Source organism: Biomphalaria glabrata, chromosome 3, assembly GCF_947242115.1.
Source record: "Biomphalaria glabrata chromosome 3, xgBioGlab47.1, whole genome shotgun sequence".
NCBI classification, from domain to species: domain Eukaryota; kingdom Metazoa; phylum Mollusca; class Gastropoda; family Planorbidae; genus Biomphalaria; species Biomphalaria glabrata.
This window is the reverse complement of record NC_074713.1, coordinates 39446997-39466508: the sequence shown is the minus strand read 5'-3', so window position 1 is coordinate 39466508 and position 19512 is coordinate 39446997. Positions and strand designations below refer to the sequence as shown.

Genomic DNA, 19512 nt, shown 5'->3' with positions numbered 1-19512 from the left:
TTAATTTTTGTTTTGTTTTGTTATAGTTATATATTGACCTAAATGCCATCTTTGCTATTTAATCAACCTTTTTTTAAAAAATCCACAAAATGCTTACAAATCCAAATTCTAATTAAAACATCATAGTAGGCCTATGTCATGTTTGACTAATTAAGCTAATTAGCGTGGCTTCCAGTTGTAATAGGAAAATCGTTAGAGCTGTTTTCGAGATCCAAGTCCAGGTTTTTGTTTGTTTCCATGAAGAATTTGCAAGCTAAGAGAAATTCTAAAAAGTTTTTTTTTTTTTTTTTTATAGGCCTATATATCTTTGTGCTTTAAAAACATAGACACATTTTTTTCTCCCTAAAGCTAGTTCTATCTAGTTTTTTTTAAATCCCTCTACTTAATTCAGGCTGCCTGATCGTGAGGTTTGTGCGCTGGATTGTCATTTGGACTTTTCGATGGTCAAGGGTTCAAACCTTGCCCTCTCCCATACCCCGTCGTCCTGCAGGAGGTTTAGACTAGGAAGTAAATTATCAACAACTCTTAAGGAACAATGAAACATGTACAACTTTCTTCTTTTTTTTTTTTTCAATTCTAATGTAGGACTAACTATAGTAAGTATATTTTGGGACTACATCTAGCAGCCTAGATCTAATTGAAGGCATACAAGTTAAAAAGCTAGGCATATGTTTGTCAAATCTTTCTCAGTGTTCACCCTGGAACTACGTAGGACGACGGGGACCATCGAGGCCACCCAGACGAAAGTCCAGTGCGCATACCTTACGGCCAGGCAGCCATACAACACATTGTATACAGACATCATGCACATAATGGTAGTGTCAACTGTGAATGCTTGATACTTGATACGGTCACTCCATACACTTTCCGTAAAGTAGGATGAAAAATTCGAGCAGGAGGGACTCTTTACTTTATCCTTGGCTGGCTACCCGTATAGGAGAAGGAAAACTCTGAATTCAAACCTCTGCTGCCTTGCAGCTATACCCAAATTTGGAAAAAGCTTGGAAAGCTGAGGAAAAATCAATTAGGACCGTCGACCCCTTAGGCAGTTAGCAGCAGCACACACATAGTTCTACCGGCACCTTCGACATAGGTCACGGTTCTACACCCCGGCAAAGCCTGACCACAAACTGTATCGGCACTTGGCGTTCTTTTGAATACGTATAAGAGGCCCTACATCGTCGACGTTGAGATGGGGGAACTGCTGTGTTGGCAACATCGTTCGACATCAGCTAGATCTAATTCCCATCAGCTAGATCTAATTCCCAGGCATTCATCTCATTTTTATGAGATAATCCTTCGTCGCTTCGAGACTGAATGAGGCCTCAGAGTTTTTAAGACGAGATACAAGGTACAAAGGTACAGGATGGCTGCCTGGTCGGGATGGCTGCCTGGTCGTGCGGTTTGCACGCTGGACTGTCGTTCAGATTTATCGATGGTCCAGGGTTCAAACCCTGCCCGCTCCCATCCCCCGTCGTCCTGCGGGAGGTTTCAACTAGGAAGTAATTATCTTCAACTCTGAAGGAACATCCGAAAACATTTTAACAAATCATAGACATAAAATATTTATCGTCTATGGTACAAATATTTAGATCTAGAGCTCTTTTATAACGAGAGTGTTAAAAAGGTAACTCTTTTGTGAGAAAAGAAAATTAAAAAGCGACCAAACCATCATCAAGTGCTCCGCTAATAATGATCTAGAATAGATAGATCTAGATTTATTTTATAATCATTTCTCAGTTTTATTTTTGTTTAACACAGGGATTTACCGTTTGTTCAAAGTATGAAAGTTCAATTTGTTTATCATCTTCAAGTTTCAAGATTATTTTAAAGAATCACTGTCTAGAGCTATAGATCTAATATAATCTATCTAGAATCTAGATTTTTCAGCGGTTCGTTGACGTTACTTTATCTCTTTCTAATGTCAACTCTAATCATAGCTCATATCACTACCGGGTATTATTAGTAATTAGTAGATTCTTATATTAGGCACACCGTATTCGGGAACTAGGTTACTAGGTCAAATTTTTATTTTATTTTTTTATTTGGTGACGGTTTAACTTACAAAAAAAAATTGAAAGCAGATTCTTATTCTGCAACTAAAGGACTATAAAAATAGCTTTGTTTCTTTGAATTACCACTCATAGTCAAGATTTTATTTTAAAATCAATCAGGTCACTTCATGCTCCTAGATCTATAATAAACGCAGTTTTTGTGCTTTCTCCTTTAGCGCACATTGAGCACCGTTAAGAAACACCTAGATATATGTCTATGTTATTGTTAATAAATTATATCTGTGTTAATTAAAAATTATTTAGATTGTATTAAAAGAAGTAGATTCACTTGGCAATATGTATTTATAGTATATTGCCTCTCTCTCTGTCTCTCTCTCTATATATATATAATAACTATATATATAAATATATATATTTAATATATATATATTGTTTATAGTTTATTTATATATGCCTACCTATATAATCTATGTGTAGAAACAGACAGAAATAAATCTATATAAATTATAGATCTATAAATTAATTATTATAATTTAATAAACATGATATTTTCAACTAGGCTACATGTATTCTCTGTCTCTTTCTTTTAATTCCCATCCAAGGACCCTCTTATTTTCATAATTTGGATGTTCGTTTTGTTACACCTTAACATCCCCTCCTCCCATAGATGCTTATAATTCTTTTCATGACTCTCTCCCCCTTCCCTCCACTGCCTGTATGATGATAGGTTGTGACACTACATGCTTAGTGTAGGCCTATACCTCTCCTCACCGCGAGCGCTCGCCTGGCGTGATCACCTGCAGTGGGCATGGTCTCTGGCTTCTAATTAGCAGCCCACACTTTTTCTTTCATTCATAAATTATATATTCTAGATATCTCGATCTAGGTCATGTTTATTCATTGAAAAAATCATAGATTTATTAATCCCAATAATATTTCTTATTATGATTTTGCCTTGTTTACTACAGGAGAATGTGTTAAATTCATTATTATTCGTTGAAACACCTCCTTTTTAAATTTTATTTAACAGCTAACAGTATAAACAGTATAAATGTGATTGGGGTGTCTTTCTAAAGATGTTTGGAAGCTTATTTTGATATATCCATCAGCCTACGATCAAACAGGCTCATAATATAGCCCTCATCCCTTATATGGGTATGAATTGCTGGGGGAGGTTGAAACAATAGCTATACATACATGGTTACAGAGAATCTAAAAAACTGCCCTTTGCTTTGGAAAAGCGGAACAAAAATTCAGGAACTTATCTAAAATTGGACGTGCGCAGTCCCGAAACATCGTTTTTAGCTCCAAACATAAAAACAAATGAATTATAAACAAAAAAAGCGATGCGTTTCTTGAAGGAGAATGTGATGTGCTGTGCCTTATATAAGAATAGAATCTACTATATGATTAATGAAATTGATTGTGTGTTACTCAGTGACATTGAGTTTGAGAAGATTTTTAAATTATTGAGTGTTGTTGTTTTTTTTTGTGTGACTTGTCGACTTGTCTTTGATTTCTTTGATATAGACTAGTGTCTAGTTTAGTAGTTATTATATTATATATAGAATGTAGTTACATAGTAACTTACATCTATCGAACAAGTTAAGCTTAGTCGCCGACATTTGTTATGTTTGAATTAGTGTATCTCCACAAGGATTAGCCCTAGGAAAAACTCCTCATCCATTTTTCTTAAAAAGTAGATCTATATGTTTTATTCTATTACTACTCATAGTTAAAATTATATTCGATGTTAAAGTGTGTCAGGTCGATGCTTTCAAGAGCTTAAAGTTTCAAACATTTTTCTAGCGCTATCGAACATCTTTAGAAACTATCGAACACATTAGATGAATGGTGTTTTAAAAGTGTTATAATCTTAAAATTTTGTTATTTATATCATTTTCTTTTTACGCAATGTCAAGACAGAGAGGTCTTAGTCATTTTCACACTTTACATACTGCCCATCTAGTTAAAAAATGATCTCACAGAGTCACACTCAATTCCAACCAGTGCCGTATTTTGTTAAGACTTGAAAATGTCATAAGTCAAGTTAGCCTAAGTCCCTAAGTTTTGGCTAAGACTAAGACCCTATGGTAGATATAATATAATATGGTAAATATGGGACCCTTTGTCAGTGCTTTATATTTCTTGTGGTCTAAGGCCTAAGCTATAAGCTGTATAAGCTTGTAAATTATGTTTTATGACAGCGTATTAAATACGCTTGGTGTTGGTGACCTAATTGGCGCCTTGACCGATGGAACCTGTCTATTAATAATTGGCTCCTCCCCCTTTCCCCGCAATATTGTTCTCACTATAGTAGCCATGGTTTTGTACTGTGTTGATGTGTCTGTATGTTGCGCAATCGTTCAAATATTGGAAAATGATGTCTTATCCAAGCCATTTGAAGACAATTTAGTACCAATCCAAAATATAGGCCTACGTGAGTAGTAGTGACAAGTCTAAAAAAAAATAATTTTGAAAGTTTTAATTCACAATTTCATCCGTATCTTTTAAATTAAAGATTCATTATTTTTTAACTCTTTCTCTCCGTAATTATTTACCACATTCTGGTGGAATCAACGTTGGTATTGTCAGTTAGGAGAGAAAGAGTTAATAAGTTGTGATTTTTTTTTCTAAAAATAGTATGTTCGATAACTTCAGTTACGATAAAATGTCCATTATCAAAATACCCATTAGAATCAAACACCCACTAAAAACCCTCTAATTAATATTCATGGGGTCAATAGATGCCATTTTTAATAGAGCACACGTGTGTCCCCATCTATGTAGAAGCCTAATAATCGAATTTCATCTTGATAAGACAGTATTCAACATTAAAAATAGCACTAAGCCTAACATAAGCTCCTTCTTCCCAAAAGGTCAAAAAATGTAAGTTTACATACCTATGAACTTTTTTATGAACTTGAACCTTGCTATTATTAGAAAATCAACCAAACACGAAGAAAGTAAACGAAAATGGTTCATGCGCTGTACCAATGTAGTATTTTTGCTGTAATCTTCAAAATAAATAAGATTTCATAATAATATCGTAGGGGTTTCGAGAAGTACAGAGTTTGGAGGTGTTCGATAGATGTAGCTTACTCTACATACTTAATACTATTATAGTAACTATAGTCATACTATCATAGTCTACAGCCTCGATCCTGGCACTATCACTATGATAATCCATGCTAGATTTACCATGATTTAGACTAAATGGTTGTCATTGCGGAAGTGGTTATGGATGTAAGCACTCCACTACCTATAAAATGCTTCCTAATGGCATGCGTCTCAAATAGCCTCTGACAACCAGTCCAACTCCTGGCCTTCACGTGTGGCTCAGATTTTGAGTCCGGCGGAACTGTTCTCGCTAACAGGCACCTTAACCAGTAAGCTTTGGGCAGGAGGGGCTCATTAGCCATGGCTGGCTACCCACCTAGGAGAAGGAAAACTCTGGCAGAACCTGCGACGCCGCTGACCCCAAACTGTATCGGCACTGCTGTTCCTTTGGATACATCAGCTGCGTGGAGTGGGGGGAACTGATGTGTGGGCGACATCGTTCCGACCACAGCTAATGCCCAGGCATTCATCTCATTTCCATGAGATGATTCATAGTCGCTTTTCGCGACTGAAGGAGGCCATATAGACTAAATGTCATTAATGTAGTGAAGATAATTTTCACGTGGCTGAGAAAAAGTTTCAAAAAGTCTATAAATCTAGTGTCTAGACTCTAGTTTTACACTAAAGCTAATTAAAAATAGTTCACATATAAAATTATAACTGTGAAAAGTCAGTTAATTTTGCAACCATTTAGATCTACTCTAGATCTACAATGTTCCTTTAATAAATATTTTTAAAAGCCTTTAAAGGATCACATTTTATAGGTTTTGGGTGACAGTCAACTTGATTATAAGATAGCTTTTATAAATATAAGGCCTACATTTTCTGTGGACATATCACATTGTATGATTGATGATTGTTTCTGTTCTGGGTGGGATGTTGGCAGAATTGCTTATTTTTAGGGTTTTGAACATCAAATAAAAAATTCTGTAGCCTTCAAAATGAATCTTATGATTGCCTTAGAAATTGTATTTATTTTTATTGGATCTATAAATGTTACCTTTGATTAATTTTAAAGTTCAAATCAATCTGACAATTATTTTAATTTCTTATTAACCAGTTTATGAAAATGCACTCTTATGTAACATGTTTTTGTTTTTCTAAGGTTATATATGAAGACGTCTTCTTGACTCTGCAATCATGTTGAAGTTCATAATTGCTCTCATCCACCTCTTACCAGTGCTAGAAAGCCAACATGTATCAAGCTTGGTACCAATATCCAGGTGCAATAAGAATGATTCTATAGACATGAAAGAATTTTATCTCTGCAAACTAGATGACTGTGAAAAGTGGATAAAATTTAGAAAATGTCCCGATAAAAATTCCTCTGAAATAAATTTTGCAAAGGAAAGTTTTTTCTGCAAGTAAGTAGTTTGTAAAACAACAACAACAACAAAAAAGAAGCTATTTAAATATTTTCAAACTATAAACACTAATGGTTTTTTTTTCCAAGCTTAGTCAAAAGGAATTATTCACTAATTTTTGTTATTAAATATTACATTTAATTTGTTTTTTTCTAATTGAATTAGTAAAAACATATGTATATATATACCAACATAGCTTGCTACAAAAATTGAAATATTTTGGTTTTACTGGTCCTATTAGACTTAGAATCTCATGATAGGTAGAGAACAAGCTTTAATAATAAACAGTTCCAATTCAACACCAGTAACAGTTAACTTTAGTGTTCCTACTGTTTCTAATTTACATAAATGACCTACCTAACTGCATTATCTCAGATCTCAGGAACAAAAGAAAAGGAGAAATCGTTTTTATCTTGGGCCAGATGGATTCCATAACCCCATGAGCATAGCTAAAGGGGGGGGGGGAATGTTAAAACAACCCCCATCCCTTTTTTTTTTTTTCAATAAAAAATTAAATCAAAACTAGACACCAAATTCTGAGTATATCTGGGGGGAAGGGGTTGAGGACTTTCCCCTTCCCAAAATAAAAAAAAAAGCAAAACTACAATTACCGGTACCAAATTCCTATGAAGCGAAGCCTGAGTTGGTTTTGAGATTCAACTACAGTCACAGAGCTCTATGAGCTTAGCCAGGGAAGGTTTTGAAGATTTTCAGATTCAACTACAGTCACTGAGTTCTGTGAGCTTAGCTAGGGAAGGTTTTTGTGAGGTTCAGTTGGAGGATATTGCATTGTAGACACCTCAGAGTTTTTATAGTTCTGAATACAGGGAAAAAAAACATTTGGCTCCGATCCCTGCCAGGGGAGTTGATAAAGTCTTGTTTGTGTAAAAAGTAATATTTTTTTAAATTTAAGAGCCCTGTGTTTATAACTATACACATCCTACGATCTCAGCTATTATCTAAGGAATGTTTATGACAAGTTTCATTAAGACTGGTTGAATGGTGTTGATTTTGAATTTCTCCATTTATTTTCTGATTTCTTCTTCTTCTCCCTTGTTCTAATTTTTATGTTGGAGCATTCAGATGACTAGACCAATATATGAGATAAACTGTGCAGTGGTTTCCAAAATCAGGGAGCTCTCCATATAGTTTTCTTTTTATTGGAGTGTTTTGGGGCCAGTGTCTTGTAAGGCCTCTTGGTAAAGAGAGCAGTTTTAGTTTCACACACATGGTCAGCATTCTCTGGCGACAGTCCACATTGGCAGATTTCACTGGTTCCAATTTTGAGCTTCCGATACATATGTTGTCTCATTCTGTTGTGTCTGGTCCTGAGTTGAAAGATTAAACTTTGATCTTGACGGGATTGCTTATAATAGGCATCATCTTTCTTGTGATTCAGATGAGAGCTTGTCCATTTCTCATTTATTTTATTTACTATTAGTTTCTTCATTTATTCTGGATTTATTGCAATGTTTAATTGTATTTTCTGATAATTAATTTTATCAAGTATTGACTTGAAAAATGATGCTTCATATTAGATATTAGTGCATTCAAAAGAACTGGAGAATTGAGGACTTAAAAATGGATTTTCTATTTTTTATAAGTATCTTAGTTCCTTATTTACTGAATAAACTTAAAGACCTTTGATATGAACCCTTTTATTTTCAATTTTTACTTAAATTTTATCAGTTCTGCTACTTAAAAGCACCACTATAAATTTATTATTTGGTTCTAGCTCAACTACAGGTCCTGAAGATACATTTGCTATAGGGCTAATGGAAAAAAACAATTGTGAAGCTTATATCAGTCAGGATGGTGGAAGAATATACCGTTGTGAATATCTGCATTGTTGGTTTACATTTGAAGAATGTGGAAATGACATGGAATTGCTCAACTTTAACACATTGTTGTGTCAGTAAGTAATTACTTTTTTTGCTTTAAAAAAATAGTGTTTTAGCTGCTTTGTTTTTAAATCAACAACTTCTAGTTAAAATCTAGTAGTGTGTTCCAGCATAAGAAACATTCTGATTGGGCTCTCATAACCATCCCCAACATGAAAAGCTGGCCAATGTTCTTCTGCACTGAATTTTTTTTTTAAAAAGCATATTTTAGCCTCAAACTTTCTGCTCAACTTTTGCATTATTTTAAATTTTATTGAAGCTCATGAATACAATCTTTATAAATGATTTTATTTTTTAAATTGAATTTTTGAAAAGAAAATAATTAAGAACCTACAGTCAAATTACATTTTTACCACAACCTATACCTTCTTAACCCAATAGAGGTACTATTTCCAGTTTTATAAATAACTCTTTGTTTTCAGGTAGCATCTGAAATCATAAAAGTTGCTAGAGCTTTATTTTTGAGAAAAGAATTTAGTGTTTGTTTGTTTGTTGTTGTTTTTTTTCAATAAATTATATAATTTCATTATAATTAATGATTGCATTCTGAGAAAGTACTGTGCTGGTTCATATTTTATATTGTGTCTCAACTAATTTTTTAAAAAATTGCCGTTGTTCTAGCATAAGTCTTTTCTTGAACCAACATTGCATTCAAGGGAGAAACTAATTGTGGTACTTTTTCTGAGACATCTAGGATCTGAATTGTAGTTTTCAAAATAGGACTTAATAAGATATTACAATCTATGTTATAAACACACTTAGAGTAAGTAAATATTTACTCACTGTTATATAGATCTTCTTTTTTGGTGTTAATTGTGTGTAATTCTTCCAAATCACTTTAGTCACTCTCACTTTTTTTATGACAAAGTGCTGTGCTTTTACACTTATTATGTCTTGCGTAGAACAGAAAATACAAACTCAATTTTAAGCTTTTTTTTTTTTTTCATTGTACTGAAGATAATTGTAATTTGAGAACTTGTTTGGTTAGACTTAGTAAAATATGCAAACTCCTATCAACTTGTAAACTAACACATTGTAAATTAATTTTTAAGTAAATTTTAAAGTTAGGAATCAAAGGTGCAAAGCAGATTACAAACAGTTGAAGGTTAGGATAGGAATGGCACCTAAACTTGGCTCTGGGCAAGATCAAAGGCAGAAATAGTAGAGATCTAGAAGATGGATGATATTAAGAAGTCATGAGATAGGAAGTTTTGTTGCTAAGCACATGTTTTGCTAATTGACAAAGGTTACCTGCACTAACTATCTGTCTTGTCACCATTTGGTTTATATAACAGATATGTGCAAAATATCATGAGATTATAAATACTTGGTGTTTTAAGTTATCAAGTATGTGTGGTTAAGCATTAAGTAAGAATTCTAAAGCATGCATCAACCATTGACTTTGTCTTTTTTATCACATAAATAAACGGTATAAATATTTAACATTATTTCGTGCAGATTTAAAATTAGCCATTAGTTCATCTATTAAAGCTTTCATTTTTTTAATTTTGGTTTTCACTTCTAGGTCTATTCCAAAACTCACTGAAAGTTTACAGAGTTTAACTCTTCCAATAGATCCACCATCTGTTCATTCTTCTATAAATGCTGGTGAAGTCTCAGGACCTGGGAAATACACTTTAATTATTGCACTTTTAATAGGTCTCTATATTGTTGATAATTTTTAAAGGCCTATTGGCCTTTTTGTTGTTTTTTTTTGTCATGACAATAGCAGCTTTATATTATATATTATATTATATAGATATATATTTTTGTTTTGAAAAAAAAAATAGAATTAATAACCAACGCAAAAAATGCTAATGCATTTTATTTTATTGTAACTAAATTTTTTCAAGAGATGTTGATAACCGACTTGCTAAGGCAAGTAGAGCTTTTGTATGCCTCCAAGTGAGAGAGAGGCAGAATAAATCCTTCCAGCTGCCTACAAAAATTAGTGTCTACCAAAAAGTGGTTCTTGCCACACTTTATTATGGTTCTGAGACTCTATAATGGGCATTCGCTGACAGGACTACTTTACAAATATTCATGTTCTGTTGGAGGCTGATGTGGACAGTATAGAAGCATTACTTATTTAACACCTGTATTGGGTCTGACTTTTATCCTGCATGGGGGCTGACCACATGCCTAAAGGGATCCTCTTTGGTGAGCTTTAAGGAGGACATCGTGACAGAAGTGTCACTGTAAATGCTATAAACACCAATTCATGCGCCATTTTACACTTGCATAGAGGCAAGTAGCAGGCAGCAGAAAGAAAAGACAGTTTGAGAGCTCTCACTAAGGTGGTAGGATACACATTTGAGGTCCCAGAGAAAGTCCTTGTAGAAAATGGCACAGAGGATGTAAAAGAAAAACATAAATAGACCCCAGTGAACAATGTCTTTTCCTGCATCAGATGTGGAAAAATATCTAGGTCGCAACTGGGTTTGTGAAACCTTGGAAACACTGCATTATTCATCCATCTTTCAAATTGAAGACATTGCCATTAATTAAACTACATTATTATATAACCTTTTACTGGTTTGAAAATAATGGTATCAACATCTATGCAACTTGCACTCAGAGTAATAATATGATAATAATTCATTATTAATCAATTCTTTTAAGTGGAAAATTGTGTGAACTAATCAAAATTAGCATGTTTCATCATCAGTTATTTAAAGAGGTTATTCACCTGTTGGCATGCACTATACCAGGATAATTTGTTTTTTAAAGCTGCTGAGATTTTATTTCCTCTTGTGGGAAATGGCCTTAGAGAGATTGCTAAGCCAATAATTGTCTCTGCTGAACAAAACTTGTGGATGGATCTGAGAGTGTCTCTCAAATGTTTTGTGGATAGACACTACTCATTGTTAAACCACAAACACTTAGGGTTTAGAAAATCCTTTACTTTTTGTGGAATCTCTGAAGTTTTTCATGTGTAAATTATTACGATATTTATGTGTATTTTTTTTTTTAAATTGAAATTAATATTTTTATTTAATAAATTTTGTGGTAGAGTAAAAATAATATTCATAATAGAAATTATTTGAAATGTTTAACATGAATATCAAAAGTTCTTCTCCCCAACCCGGAACTAATATGCTTTTTTATTTGCTGTAACTTCTAAAATTATGGTAAAAGATTTAGCATTGAAGAAAATTTTATAGATTTACATTAACTATCATTTTGTAAAAATGTGATAATATGTTTTATTATTATTTTATTTTTAAGTTAAAATTTCATCCAATTGCAATTTAGGTAAAAGCTTTGCAAAAGTATTTTAACCTAATAGCACTTATTAGGGTAGTAGATGCCTAATGTTGTAAGTTATGTTAGGGCATAAGCAACAGTTTTTAAACTTTCATATACAAGAAGAGCTCATCCTGTCTTGTTAATAATAGGAAGTCAATTGTAGTGACTCTTTTTATATAAAGAGCGAGTTCGAGAGAGAAAAATTGTTTATGAATGTGCAGATATCACATTGTATAAGGCCAACATGGGAAAATTAGTGTTTTTTAAGCTAAAGATATTGTAATAACTTAAGTGAGGCAACTCAACGAGACATAGACGTTTATTTACACGACATCACAAGTATACAAAACAACAACTATCTTAGGCACAATTTCTCCATATTGGCTCTCTACTTGGGCAGAAGTCATTTTCCTTTCTCTTCCTAATGTTGACATCCTTCTCAGTCTAGTTTATCACAGTGCGCACCTTCTAGCTTGGATGGCGGTGCACATGGCAGAGTTATAACTATTAAAAGTTTTTTTTTTTTTTAAACTAGGAAACTAGACATATTTTATATTTTTTAAAGTTTTTTTTTTTCAATGTACAAATCTTTTTTCATTTACTTATGTAAAACTCAGTGTTATTTCTCTTTGTGTAGGAGGTAGTGTTTTTAAAACTGGAAATAGAGGCTAATGGGTTAATGACTTTATCAGTAGCTTTGTAAATTGTTTCCTAAGTGTTCATAATGGATTTAAAAATTGTTGTCGAAATTCTATTACAAAATATCATTCCAGTCAAAATGTTCTTTTCCTGACGCTAATGCTATCATGAATATTCTTTGCTCTAAACAAGTATGGATATTGGTTTACCTTAGTATATGAGGTCTTGTCTTCTGTGCCCTAGGGTCATGATTTTGAATCCCAGTGAAGACTCTAATCGGTAATTAGTTGAGAAAAATAAAGGTGATTAGTCATGGTGCTGGTCATGCTACATTCTCATTAACCATCTAACAGATAAATGAGCTTTACATATCATCTTGTCATATTGATTGTAAGGTCTGAAGGTGAAATATTTTTGGTATATACCAGTATTTTAATCATTTTCAGTTTGTATTTTACTCAATGCAGCTAGTTTGTCATTTTATTAACAAATGAGTGGCTCTGTTGAGTTGAAGCAATAATTTCTTTTTAAGATCAAAGCAATACAAGGGGATCTTCTCACTTTGGTCTAGGTCTGAGGTAGGAACAATCAAGAGAAAACCTCTTGAAATATTAATGAAACTCATACTTTAATTGTGCAACATGTCTACATCTGTTTCATTATCTCGTCATCTGAAGTGACATGACTATAATTATTGTACTTCAATGATTCTTCCTTTTATTCAGGAAAATGTGCCACATCAATCCTGTTACCTAGTAAGTACAAATATTTTTAATGTCATTATATTGTCATGCAGGATGGCTGCTTTGTCACGTGATATTCGTTTTGGACTGTTGATCAATAGACTTAATGGTCCCTGGTCTGAACCCTGCTTGACAAATATTTTGACAAATACTGGTACTGCATTTTTGCTTACAATTTTCTTCCCATTATCTGATTGCTTTATGTCAAGAATAGCAAAGACACTGTCCCTGGAAACCTGTTATTGTTTTTCTACACTTTGCTTCATTTCACCAAATGCACTATTCTTTGCATCTCTTAGTCTCTTCAGTTTCTCAGTGTGATCCTTTTCACATTTTCTTTTTGGACTGGCCACATCCCACAATTACAATATCATCACCTACATTAGTACATCCTTCTAATCCTAACAATGATTCTGTTCATTTTTTTTTGGAATATTTCTCCACTTACACTAATCCCAAAGAGAAGTCTTAACCATCTGAAACACCCAAATGCTGTAATGATAGTTTTCAAAGAGATTAGAATTTTCATTCAGATGAACAATCCAAGTTAGTTTCTTTGTTGTCTGATTTTGAAAATATTTTCTTATTTAAGAACTGTTGCATTACATCATCTAATATTGGTATTTTATGATATCCCCTTTTCAAAACTGTGTTCAAATGTCTCAGGTCTATGGAAATCCTTTAATTGCCATTCATTTTTTGGACTACTGCCTGACTTACTTGTCAGTTTGCTAATTGACTGGAATTAATATTTTCTTTTTACCAGTACTGCTATTTCTTTCACTTTCTTTTGCAATGCAAGCGGTATGTTATGACAGTTAGGTAAGGCTGTTTTATTATCTGCCAGTGAAGCCTCACTGTATCCAGTTGAAATCTGTTGACCTTTAATCTAGAATTATACCGTCTCGTATAATGTTTTGCACATTTATTGAATTTGAGAGTTCTTTGTAATATTCTTCCTATGCCTTTGATTCTTCATTTGGCTGCAAAATGGTTCTTTTACATTATCTGCAAATTTTACCCCATGCAGGACGATGCTGTATGCATCCACAAAACCAGGCAGCAGTTTATCAGCTTTTCACTGTTGTTTTCATCTTTCTTTGTGGCTCTGCCTTATTTATCTTTACTAATGTTTCATTGGTTCTTTTCTGCTAGACCTTATGCTGTTTTGCCAATAAGTGTGTCATGCCTCAAATTTTTAAGTAATATTTTCGGATCATTTATAGCTTCATTTTTCATAATAATGTAGCTGCTCGGGTGGTGGCTCAGGGGGATCTCGGGTTCAAATCTCAGTGAAAACTGAGAGCCCCTGAGTCCACCCAACTTTCACAAGGTCTTAAAGGGGTACTTTATTTTTAATGGAACTGCTCATAAATCTTGGTCCTGCATTTGAGCTTGGTGCAGTAAAATGTCTTTTTGTTTTTAGGTTCTTCTTCTATTGCAAATGAGAGCAGCATTACTTGTCTTCTTCATATAACTTGTCTTCTTCATATAACTTGTCTTCTTCATATAACTTGTCTTCTTCATGTAACTTGTCTTCTTCATGTAACTTGTCTTCTTCATATAACTTGTCTTCTTCATATAACTTGTCTTCTTCATTGAGGAAAATGTTGTATTGGCTTCTACTATGCTCAACTGGTTGGGTGGTTTTTGATGATGATATTAATAGACTAAACTTTTCTACTAACTGTCCTCCAGAACAGTTACAAGGAATGTTACTGCCAAATACTGAGTATATATATATATAATAATATATAAAGTAGAATGTAAGGATTGTGTATGTATGTATGTCCTGCATAGAAATAAAAACTGTTTGAGCAATCTTGATAAAACTTGGCTTGAATATTCCTCATATCATATGTATGTTTAACTAAAGAATGGAACTTTTTAACAAATCTGGTAAACCTTTTTTTCGCAGTGTTTATATTAGATATCAATACGTCTGCTAAATGGGTAAACCCATTTTCATCCCCTATTTTCATTTTTTTGGCAAAAAAAGTGTTAAGGGAGCTTTCACACTGTTGACATAGATCTAATTATAATCCACTAGATCAGTAATACTCAAAATAACATGTTGCCCTTGTCTAGTATGTGTATATGTATATATGTAGTGAAAGAGAGAGGTTTGTGATTCTAATCTTCATTATTGCCTCCCTTCTGAACTTGTTGTTCTACTCATGCTTTCAATTTCTTTCTAGTCTTATTTATCTAATGTCTCCTTTAGTGTGTGTGCCATGGGAATTAAAACTGTTAGATTTTACTAGGGTTTTTTTAAAATTATTATTGACTTGTTTTGCTGTTGGTATTTTAAGTTTTAGCTGTACACTTATATATGTTAATGATATTAGTAATTGCTGGTATAACATTAAATTGACTTTGGTAGCGAGGAGAGACCTGTTAGTGCTGAAAAACATTAAGTTGTGTATTTTCTCTCATTATTTTGTTTTAAATTAGAAAATGAAGGTTGTGAAATAAAATGTCTTCCAAGAAATAGATGTACTATTAGAAAAAGAGTGAAAGTTGTCTTTAAAAAAATGTTGCTATAAATATTAGTTTCAATATAAAATTTCAGTAAAATACCTAAATGTATTATCAAGTTGTTTTGTTTTTTTTCAAATCCTATTGATTATGTCTAACAAATGTGTCAAAAGTCATGGAGGGTATTATTCTTATCTGTGCAAAAAAATGTTGTTGTTTTTTTTCCTTTTTATTCCACTTTCATGTCCATATACATTGATATTAGAAGTATTTATACTAAGTTCAATGTTTTCATTCTAAAATTATTTATAATTTTGTTTTCTCTTTTATGATGACCATGTCATTTCTATTTTCATACAAACATACTCATAATGAATATTTGTTTCTATGAAATAGAGAATAAAAGAAACTATTTACTATATATTACATCAATTCAAGTTGAAGTCATTTATTTGATGATCACTTTAATACTTATGCATAATGTTATTCTTAAACGATTAGTGATTTCAATTCAATCAAATCTCTTGTTTATCAGCGGCCTCCAAAACGGAAATGTCGCTATTACTTTTGTGTTGTCTGTCTGTCGTTTGAGATCGCAAAAGCTCTTAAGAAATTAAGATTGTTAACATGATATTTTAGATTGTGCTAAGCTCTGGTGCAATTGCTAATTTATATCTTCTAAAAGTGAAGTTTTTTATTTATTTTTTCTTTCATAAAAAATACACCACTTCGTAAATAAAAGACTTCAGGGGAGATGTCTGTATTATAGATATAGTCTTGTTCATTGATGCATTCGCCCATTGGTACAAAAAAAATAGCATTTAAGGTCACAATGGACAAACCGGGCAGCTTAGTAAAGTTAATGTCCCATAAACACAGGGAGTAGGACCCAAGCACAAAAGTCACTAATTGGATGAGAATCCCATGGACCCAGGATAAATACACCTGCAACCTTTACAACTAATAAGCAGAGATTTCAGCTGAATCTCATTCAATGCTATGCCCACTGGCGAAGAGGAGGATAAAGAACAGTTCTACTGTAGGTTGTTAAGGATCCATTGTACATAGTATAGAACATACCCAGACAAAGATGTTATGTCTTAATGAAAGAGTTTAATTTACAAATAGGATATGTTCAAGACAGATGTTGTTTTATGTACTTGTGAGGTCCTGCAAATAAACATCGTTGCCTTGTTGAGTTGCCTCCCATAAGTTATTACTTATTACAATTATTTACAATATGATATATTAAGCTACCCTATTGATATTTTAACTAATCTTCATATTATGTCGCCCCCCTTCTGGTATGTTGGCCGATTCGGTGGGTGTGGAGGGTCGATTACATCTACTGCTCTCTGCTATAAGACCCTTTTAGTGAGGGGGGGGGGGGGGGGAGGGCGGTTCAATTTTTATGCAGAAATCATAATTTGTGAACAAAATTAATTGAACATCTATATAATAGGCCTATAAGCTAATTATTATTCCACTTACACTTAGTCCAAAAGGAAGTCTTGACCATCTGTACCGTCCATATGGTGTGATCATGGTTGTTAGTAGACTAGTTCTAGACGTACATGCCAGTAAGTAAGTAACCGAGTAAGCCTCCTTTACGTCTAATCTACTAGATTCTAGATCTACACTTTAGATCTATTTTTTTTTCTTAATTTAGCTAGATTTATATCACTGATATAAACCACCATGTTTATTATTATGAACGAATAATAACAAGACTCTCGATATAAGACATGAAATCAGCTGTTTAATCGAACGCCATATTGGTTGGCAACAACAGTTACAAGGGATGTTACTCCCAATCCCAAACACCGATTGGTGCAACCTATATAAAACACACATCAACAGTTGCTCCTCTATTTTTAGCGGCCCCCGAAAGGGGAAAAGACGCTATTATAAGTTTTGTGCGAAATGTCTGTCCGTCCGTCCCGTTTAGATCTCGTAAACTAGAAGAGATATTGAAAATCCGACTTCACAATATTTTAGACCATTCAAAGTTCTGATGCAACGGCTACTTTTTTTTTTTCCTGAAAGCGAAAATTCTAATTTTTAAAATAAATTATGCAAGCAGTTTTTTATAAGAAAAAGCTAATTAGTATGCATTATATGTTAGACCTAATTTGAGACGAATAGTAATCTTATAAACATCATTTTCGTGAACATTTTTTCTATATAGCGGAAATTTTTTTTTTTTTTTTTTTTTTTTTGAGGATTCGAAAATGAGATTGAGCCTTTTAAAAACATTTAACTTATTTAGTTCGAACCGAGGGTCCCATGTTCGAATCCTGGTGAAGACTGGGATTTTCAACTTCTGAGTCTACCCAGCTCTAATGGGTACCTGACATTAGTTAGGGAAAAGCAAAGGCGGTTGTAACCGTAGGCCACAAAAACAGATGAACTTTACACGTATCCTTTGATCTGCTGGACGGTTGGGGCACTACACAAGATCTGTTAACCTTCTTTATCCATTCTTATCTCTCATTTGTCTTTGATATAATTTCATTCGGATGTTCTTTCTGAAAATATTGAAGCCTACCTGGGTGGACCACTGGTCGTGCGGTTTGCGCGCTGGACTGTCGTTTGGATTTATCGACGATCGAAGGTTCAAACCCTGCCTGCTCCCATCCCCCGTCGTCCTGCGGGAGGTTTGGACTAGGAAGTAAACTATCTTCAACTCTGAAGGATTATCCGAATTATGTAAAACATTTTACTTCGGGGGCCGATTTTGAGTTTGTGTTTCCACACAAACTGTCTTTTGTAACCTTGTTTTTAAAGATTTTACATTCACAAACATTTGAAAATATACAGACTACATCAACGAAGTTCATGAATGTTCAAATAACTATACAAATGTTTTAATAAAGGGCCAGGAACTGTTTAAGGATGAGTTGATCAGTGTTACTTCTTTTATAGTCCTTGGCGACCATGGGCATGGCAAGCGTCAACACATTGCCAGCCCAATGATACATTCACATACAGAAGATGTTTTAACAAACGTTCCTGCAAGATTAAAAAAAAAAAAGGCTTGGTGTAAGCTACACAAACACACACACACACATATATATATATATATATATATATATATATATATATATATATATATATATATATATATATATATATATAGGCCTATATATATATATATATATATATATATATATATATATATATATATATATATATATATATATAATAGTGATGGGCAAAAGTTAACTAAAAAGTTAGAAACTTTTAGTTTAACTAAAAAATAATAATTAAGGCCATCATGGGCGTAGCCAGGGGGGGTGGGGTTCCCCCCGAAAGGAAATCCCCCCCTTGGGGGGGGGGGGGGGGGATCGGAATTTAGTGAATGATTTTTTGCTTTGATTTTGTTTATTTTAGGTGAGATTTTAATACTAAACCATCACTTGCCCCAGCACAACCAATGGGGTTTTGATTTAAAAACCCCCTACCAAGGGGTTCGAGTTTAAAAACCCCTACCAGAAGTTTTGAGTTTAAAACCCCCTACTAGGGGTTTTGAGTTTTAAACCGCTTACTTGGGGTTTTTGTAGTTAACTCCCCCTCTTCTATAAAACAAAACAAAAAAAAAAATGCAACGAAAATCCCCTAATTCCAAGAGCACAGTAAAGGGATACAGATTTTGATTTTAAAACCCCCTCAAAAATTTACGATAAATCTCCTCTTCAATATAAAAAAAAGCTAATAAGGCACTCAAAATGTTATGAGCGTAGCTAAATGGGTTTTGACATAGTTTTGAGTTTAAACCCACTTCAGCGGAGTTTGAAGGTAAAAAAATACCTCTTTAATAATAAAAACAAAGCAAATTATACACTCAAAATGTTATGAGTGTAGTCAAAGGGGTTTTAAGTTTAAACTCCCCTCCAGTGGAGTTTGAAGCTAAAATGTACCTCTTCAATATAAATAAAAGCAAATTACTCACTCTAAAATCTATGAGCGCAGCCAAAGGGGTTTTGAGTTTAAACCCCCATTC

General features: G+C 33.4%; 2 long non-coding RNA genes across 3 annotated transcripts in view; one reads left to right on the top strand and one right to left on the bottom strand.

Moving 5' to 3' along the window:
* Nucleotides 1-1751: 1751 nt before the first annotated feature.
* LOC106057952 (uncharacterized) lies at nt 1752-16231 on the top strand. Its single transcript, XR_008777119.1, has 4 exons — nt 1752-1892; nt 6241-6499; nt 8235-8414; nt 9926-16231. It is a non-coding gene; the product is annotated as an uncharacterized LOC106057952 (long non-coding RNA).
* The window catches only part of LOC129925321 (uncharacterized), an 11185-nt gene continuing 1586 nt past the window's right edge, over nt 9914-19512 (bottom strand). For both annotated transcript variants that reach the window (XR_008777120.1, XR_008777121.1), the window contains exons 2-3: nt 17001-18521; nt 9914-10023 (exon numbers count right to left, since the gene is read on the bottom strand). This is a non-coding gene — a long non-coding RNA (uncharacterized LOC129925321). The remainder of the gene's footprint in view (nt 10024-17000; nt 18522-19512) is intronic.